Here is an 8,499-nt window from a genome sequence, read left to right as displayed (position 1 = left end):
CAGTTTGACGCCACTATAACTGTCATGGCTCCATAATAGGGAATTCTAGCAATTGTAGTTCTATGAAATATTTAGCCTTCTTTCCCAGAGGTTTGCCAGAGCAAACTACAAATCCCAGGATCCCATTGCATTGAGCCAGGGCAGTTAAAGCAGTGTCAAAACTGGATTAATTATGCAGTGCAGATGCAGCCCCAGAATAAGTATTTCTGAACATAATGACACTTGCTTTTCAGTAGTCATGCATTGTTATTGTTGCCTTCAAGTCATTTCTGACTTTTGGCAACCCCACGGTGACTTTACTAAGACTTGTTACAGACATGCCGAAGGGGCGTGGTAGGGTTGAGAAGGGGCGTCCCTTCTGGACGCCCCTCAACCCTAATACGGACTGAGTCCGTACAAAATGGCGGCGCCCATCCACAGGGGGGCGCCATTTTGACGTCGCGAACGCATAGCGTCCGGACGTCACACGGCAGATGTGACGCGGCGAGTGCATGACTAGCGCCTCGCGGCGCCACTTCTGGCCCACATAAAGAAGCCCCATTTCGACGGTTCTTCCTTGCTGCGCCAGGGAACTGCGCGGTTTGGCCGCTGCGGTTCCTGGATGCAGCAACCGGCAGCGGCGTGAGACCGCCCATTTTGGGCAGTCTGTAACGCGCCTAAGTTTTCTTGGCAGGATTTGTTTGGAGGACATTTTGCCATTGCCTTCCCATGAGGCTGAGACCAAGATCACCCAGTTGCTTTCCATGGTTAAGCCGCTAAAACTCAAGTGCTCTCAGTCATGCATAGGATTTGTGAATAATTCTACTCACAAATAAGAGTTACCTCTCTGGAAGGAAAGCGTTTCACTCTTGAAAAACTCCTTCATTTCCTCACTCATGCATTAATTCTAATTCCTGATTAATGCTTTCACTAGACGTCGTCCGTGTCTAATTCTTTGAACATTATGTGTCATGTATAGATATAAACATGACACTTCATATGTTTAGTGGAAACACTTAAGAGCAAGTCAACCAGAGTTGTTGTTTTTTTTCACTCCTACACTTAAGTGGGAACACTTGTTACCCAATGCAAGATACTTTTGTAGGTCAAGTCTCCCTTATCCAAAATCCTTGGGACCAGAAGTGTTTTGGATTTTGGGAAACCTGTGTTTGCATATTTAATTTTTATAGGGGACCTGATTATTGTGCAGGAGATTGGAGGAGAGCCCTTGAATCACCCGCTTCCACTTTGGAGACAGCAGTGCTCTTAATCCATTCACATCTATCTCTAGCTTCATATCCCTCTCCAACCTTGCAGATGATCATGCTACAATACTTGTGTTGTAGCTTCAAAGGTTTTGGATTTTGAAGCATTTCAGACAAGGGAGATTCAACCTGTATTTTGCTGCATGGCCAATGTGGCTGTCCTTGAATGCATTTCTTGGGTTTAGGAATGAAACGGTAAATAGTTGTGCTGCCAGCAGAGGGCACAGAGCACACGCAAATGGCTATGTTACACACTTTCTAAATCACATTTACTTAGAAGCAGAACTTATTTTCAGATACGTGTGATTAGAAATGTGATGTGTTATTAGTGGCTAACACGTTTTTCTTACCGAACATGCTAAACTAACACAAGGGGCTCATATATTTAAAAATTCAGATGGTGGTATCTCTGTTTTCTTGCAGGAGAGGAATAAAGAATAAAAATAAAGTTAAATGTTGTGTATGGTTATAGTTGGAACATGTGACCCTTGTTTCTTGTTATTATTATTATTGTCTCATATTGTGTGTGCATATCTGTGCTTGTTACAGCTATACGTTGAAAATAGATTACTTATTGTGCAGTACATGAGACAGAATGTAACTTCTGCATTCAAATTAGATCATATTCTTTCAGCATCGCTATATAAATGAGTTGTTACTAATAGCAAAAGAGGAAGAGTGTGCTACAGATGGATTGAGTCAATCAAGAAAGCCAAGGTTCTGAGTTTTCAAGACTCAAGAAGGCTGGTGATGATGGTATCTCTTGGAAGTATCTTGTTCCTATGGCAGCCATAATGAAGCCAAATTGATGGTACATAACAATAATACCAAGATGCCAGTTTACTTCTGAGGGAGCTCTGCAACCATAGGCTTCAATCAGGTGGTCTTCACATGCATGGGATCTCCAACGTGTGATATAAAAGATGATGGTCTGTTAGAATATTGATCTACTGCTCAGGTGGATGATGGAAGAGAAGGAGAATTTTAACTGATGTGCTTTTAATTCAGTGATGTGTTAGTATAACTTAACTACATTTTTATCTCTGTTTTTCAGTCATGTTCTGAAGATGCCTTGGATGCCAGTTCTAGAAGAAGGAAAACACAAGATATAAAGCAAACAGGTAATAAGCAGAGGATCTAGTGGGCAATGAGAGCCAGTGTGGTGTAGTGGTTTGAGTGTTGGACTGTGACTCTGGAAACCAGGGTTTGATTCCCTGCTTAGCCTTGAAACCCACCGGGTGACCTTGAGCAACTCACACACTCTCAGCCTCAGGGGATGGCAATGGCAAACCTTTGAACAAATCTTTCCAAAAAACTCCCCTGTGAGAGGCTCACCATAAGTTGGAAACAACTTGAAAGTATACAATGACAACAATGATGGCCAACTGTAGTCCTTTAAATGTTGTTTAAAATTCCCATGACCAGGTTTTCAATACAGCAAGACCGAAAGGACCACAAGTTGCCCGCTCCAATATAGGACATTTTAAGGCCATAGAAAAGGAAGTGTCCTTTGTATATAATAGTAGTGTAACATAAGATGTGATAGAACATGTCATTTTGTATCAGAACATATCATTTTGTATCATGTGCCTTCAAGTCAACTCTGACTTGAAGTCAAGTGACGTCTTGCCTTGACAGTTGAGATAGTATGAGTTGGTAGATAGCTCCAGTGCTGTTTGTGGTATGAATGACAGGTGTGGAATATTAGGATATATTTGCATATGGATTGGCTGAGCATGAAAATGGGAAGGTTAGGTTTATAATAGTGCGATGTGATGTGAAAGAATTTAGAGAAGAGAGCTGAGAGGTGTTATGAGTTGAGACAAAAGCATAGCCTGGAATAGTGGGGACTAAGAGTCAAGGAGTATATGGAAACTGAGGCCCTATACAGACAGGCCACAATAAAGCTGCTTCAAGTCTCTTTGGAGGTATGGTGTTTCAATGATGCATGCATCCTAAGAGTCTCGAAGCAGCACCAAAGCGGCACTCCAGTCCTTAGGACTAGAGCGTGGCTTTGATGTAGCTTCTGGACTATTAGGACACATGTATCATTTAAACAGCATACCTCCAAAGTGACTCGAAACAGATTTATTTCGGCCTGTCTGTATCAGACCATAGTTTGTATTTAGATCTGTATTAGAATATTGCAGACCTAGTATAATCTACAGCCCAATATTAAGGTGCTGGTTGGTAAAGGTAAAGTATACTGAGGAGATAAAAATGGCTTTGTCCTAAGGCTGTAAATAACATTTTTTGCCCCCATTGATGAATTACAGCTATGGGTCAAGAAAATATGAGTAAAGTCCAATCAGTACTGCAGTAATACCATGTATGCTATGGGTATTGAGTGTCAGATCTGTGGGACAATCCTGGGAGCAGCATAACCCAAACAGTAGAATGTGGAGTTGTTTAACCATGTTGATGAACTGGAAGACAGCCAATATATGGCTATCACAAAAGGACGGGATGCCACAGTTGTATTTTATGGCAAATATCTGATGAACTGGTTAGTGGTGCAGTGGTTAAATGCCTATACTGCAGCCACTCACTCACAAACCACAAGGTTGTGAGTTGAGTACCAGTCAAAGGCTCAGGGTCAACTCAGCCTGGCACCCCTTCGTAGGTTGCTAAAATGAATACTCAGCTTGGTGGGGGCAATTAGCTTATACTTTGTAAACTGCTTAGTATATCGGTAAGCGGTATAGAAATGTACTTGCTATTTCTACAGGAGAAGAACAAAAGAATTGTCATTTTTCTATCCCCCAAAGTACCCATTGGTGCAATATGTTTTTAAACTCATTAGAGCCATAACACATCTACAAGTGCACTTATGAAATGAGTTGTTGTTCTTGTTTTGAACCCACCTTCTTATTCCAGGCAGACCTGCAGTGCTTGTTTGGAGCAACACTGGAAAGAACATCCATGTCTTCAACTTCCACAGCCATGTGCAAGATATTGGGAAATTCAGTACAAAAGGTACTGTACTTCTCTTTAGTACAATCTTGGAAAAGTCACCAAGGAATTCTGGCAACTGCTTTCTGAAACGGTAACTTTTTCTAGTCTGTTGATACAATTCAGCAAAAGGCTAGAGGCCTTCCTATCACAGATCATGGGAAAGACAGGAGTCATACCCTGGCGTAGAAGCCATTCCACCTTTCTGGTTAAAATATAGCCATCTTGTTCTCAAGGACCACTACACTGTTGTTGTTGTTGTATTCAATACAGGACACTTGTAGACACCTGAGAGCCAGTGTGCTGTAGTGGTTTGAGTGTTGGGGTACGACTCAGGAAGCCAGGGTTCAATTCCCCACTCAATCATAAAACCCACTGGGTGACCTAGGACAAATCGCCTTCTCTCAGCCTTAGAGGATGGCAATGGCATAGAACGATAGAGCTAGAAGAGGCCAGAGGGCATCCAGTCCAACCCCCTGCCATGCAGGAAATCTCAGTCACAGCATAACTGACAGATGGCCATCCAGCCTCTGTTTAAAGGCCTCCAAAGAAGGAGGCTCTACCAAACTCTGCAAGAGTGTGTTCCACTGTTGAACAGCCCTTACTGTCAGGAGGTTCCTCCTAATCTTGAGCTGGCATCTCTTTTCCTGTAGCTTGCATCCATTGTTCTGGGTCCTGTTCCCTGGAGCAGCAGAAAACAAGCTTGCTCCATCCTCAGTGTGACACCCCTTCAAATACCTAAACAGGGCTATCATATCTCAGCTGTCTCTTCTCCAGGCTAAACATCCCCTGTTCCCTAAGTCGTTCCTCATAGGGCATGGTTTCCAGGCCCTTCACCATTCCTTTGGACATACTCCTGTTTCTCAGTGCCCCTTTTGAATTGTGCCCAGAACAGGACACAGTATTCCAGGTAGGGCCTGACCACAGCAGAATAGAGTGGCACTATTCCCTTCATTTAGACACTATACTTTCCCCTCTGAAGAAACTCGCCAAGAAAACTCTATGATAGGTTCACGTTAGGGTTGCCATAAATCAAAAACAACTTGAAGGCACACAACAACAAAACTTGTAGACACCCACTTTCTTCTAAGGGTAGGGTGTTCTCGTATTTCAAAATGGCATAGAGAAAGCAGAGCCCCTGGGACCTGGGCAACACAGGCACGGTGTGGTAGTAGTAGTAGCTGCCATGATCACTTCCACAAATTTCCCTTTGGGACTGGTTTACCATCTGGAAGACAGGAAGAGCTTTCTGTGCCAGCTGCTGTCTCCTGGCCATGACAAGTTTCAATAAGCACACTGCACTGTGTCACAGGGCACTAGGATCCTCTAGCCAAGTGGAAATTGCAAGATGAGGTCAGAGACAGCTCTGCAGTTTGCCTATGAACTGGAATAGTCAATGAATTACCGTTTCCTGCTCAGCCTCCAAAGTTGTGAAACTCCTACAGTGAAGCAGCTCTTCTTATCACCATAGCAGTTATGAAATAGGAGATGTTTGTGTGGGATTTCCCCCCCCCCCCCAATTTGTTATTTGTGAGGGAGTGACAAAGTTGACAGCATTAGATAAAATTAGAAGGACAATTTGCAAGAAGGAATTTTTGTGATTGTTGATTATAACTTATTGTTACTTCCATAACAAAGTAAGGAGATAACTGTTGTTTTTTTAAAAAAATACGCTTCCTTACTTACTTCTTCTATTGCATACATTTCCTAAATTCATAAAGTGTGAACGATAAATAAAAATGCTGTGAAATACATAGCTTAAAAACTAATTAAAGTTGATTAAATGAAAATATTTTGTTATGTATTGTCAGCGTTTCATAAGATTATTATCTGTCCCTAGTATGTATATCTCAACCAACTTTTCTGAACAAAAGTATCTGGGGATGGGGAATTTGCAAAGAATCTCCCCTTTCTTCTTCCTATTATTTGCTCTTGTATGAGGATATGAAAGGAGAAGACAAACAAGGGGACAGCTGGCCTCATATAACAGCATGGAATTGGTCACAAAGAGAAAGAGCCTTTTGAGTAAGCTTCGTAAGCCGATCTTAAAAACTCACTCGCACTAATACGCAGCTACATTTTGGGAGCTCACCTGATTAAAGACAACTTTGAAATAGGGATGCCAGATGCCCCTTGTTTAAAATGGGTTGCTTTTACCTAAGCCCTGCACAGAACTCCTTGCAGCAGGATGATTTATCATCGGCTGGTGGAAACCTTTAATGTAAGCCAGTGTTAGCAACGTGGTGAATGATGTCAGAAGACCACCTTGTATCACCATAGGTCAGTCATTCACTCAGTGCTCATTTTCAAGGCTGAAGAAAAACCATGGCTATCACATCTTAGCCCTCAATATTCTTATGGCAAAATGACAGCTTGAATGTCTACCCAAGGATAAACTTACAGAATTAGAATAGCCTCTGGGTTTGGTTTGTTGGTATTTTGCATTTCCTGAGATGCTACTCTGCTCCAAAAGAGAGGACATTTTCAAAAGCCCGTGTTATTAAGCGAAAACGAAATTTAACAAATAGTCCAAAAATACTTCCCTTCGTTGGGACTGAGCAATTGAAAAAATAAATCTGTGTCTGCATTATATCACTGCATGAAAGCTTAGATGAGGTCTTTAACAGGTGAATGTTCTTCCATACTTAATCCTTGAAGATGGAATACTATTTTATCTGAAAGGAGGTTTTACAGAGCCTTATCACACGGATGGTTTTGCAGCTCTGATCTGAAGTTACTGCGCATCAAACCGTGCGGATTCACATTAAAATGTGATTTATTATCTCGTGATTGCTTTCTATGGAGGGTCGTTCCGAGGCGGATCCACAGTCAATCCAAAGTGACTCCTGATTTTTGTGAGTTCGGTAACAAGCAAATTCACAAAAATTGTTTCTAAGTTCAGTTCGATTTCACTCCAAATTGGTCTGGTGTGGAATGCAACTTTGCTTCCGTCCTGGCACAACACACACCCCAAACCATGATGCTCCACTGCAATTTTGCTTCCAGTTTCACGTGTGATAAGGGCCATATAGTCTGGTGAACCCATCATCTGACATGTGTTTACATCATCTAACATGTGAATTAAGCCTTATGACCATCTCACATGTTAATACTGGAGATAAAAACATGTTTAGTGCTGCTGTATTTATACATTAGCTTCCATGTGGAATGCCCTTCTATATGAGATTAGGCTGCTTCATTTTCAGTTTTTTCCGATTGCTAACCATAGTTTTATTAAATTTGGATGAAAAGGATGGAAACAAAATAAAACCAAACTTCGAACTAAACTAAACTTCTAAAACTCTAAAAGTTGAAATCTTTCATTCTACATCTTAACCAAAGGCAGACTGAAATAAAAATTATTCATTAGTAGCATTTGTAGCATCTCCTGTTTTTCCTAGAGTGAGTTCAAGGCAATAGACATGGCTCCCCCCGCTCCATGTCTTTAACCTCAAAACAACCTTGTGAGGTAGATCAGGATGAGTTTCATGGACAACCAGTGAGTTCCTTGGCTTGGTGGAGACTTGAGCCTGGATCCCACATGTCCCAGTCTATCATCAACTGCTAAACCACACTGATTGAAAAATGTCTTTAGGGCCTACTTGAAGGAAAAGAAGAAGGGAAGACAAACATATCTCCAAGGAGGGCATTCTGTAGGGTGACCCCCAAGAGTCACCATTCCTCATTTCCACTGTAAAAGCTGCCCTTGACAATATTTACTTTTTAGGCTCAATATTTGTAGATGTAGATGTCTGTTAACTTCCAAATCCATACAAGAACTTTCTAAAGGCATTCCTTTGAAATACTATTCAAATTAACTGTTAATCCCCCCCCCCAAATTGAAAACATAGATTTTGAGTAAAACACAGTTCTATCATTTCTATAAAATAATATTAAATATTTGACAGGCATTATCCTCAAACCTATTAAATGCAATGTTTAATATTAACAAAGAAGATAACAATAACAGCATAGTAACATAATTAAACAATAACTTGGGTCAGCTCAGTACACATACTGGTTGCAATTCACAAATGTTTGTGTCAAAACAAGATTCAAGTTGAGAGAGAGTCCTCGATTCAGGCGTCTGGAGAGGTGGTCATATACGGAGTCTGACTGGGATATTTAAACTGGTTTGGGATTCTCCTTTGCTCTGTGTTGGTAAATTGATTCCAAAAGGTCCGTGCCCATGATGAAAGCAGATCTTTTTATTATCTCCTTGCAATTGCTTCTTTTATGGCACAATTGTTGTCCCCACCAGTTTGTGCTGCTTGTCCGGGAAAGCAGCCAAAGGGCTGATAAG

The sequence above is a fragment of the Sceloporus occidentalis genome, unplaced genomic scaffold (genome assembly GCF_023333645.1).
Source record: "Sceloporus occidentalis isolate IW3139 unplaced genomic scaffold, rSceOcc1.0.p SCAF_3, whole genome shotgun sequence".
Lineage (NCBI taxonomy): Eukaryota > Metazoa > Chordata > Lepidosauria > Squamata > Phrynosomatidae > Sceloporus > Sceloporus occidentalis.
This window is presented reverse-complemented; position numbering follows the sequence as displayed.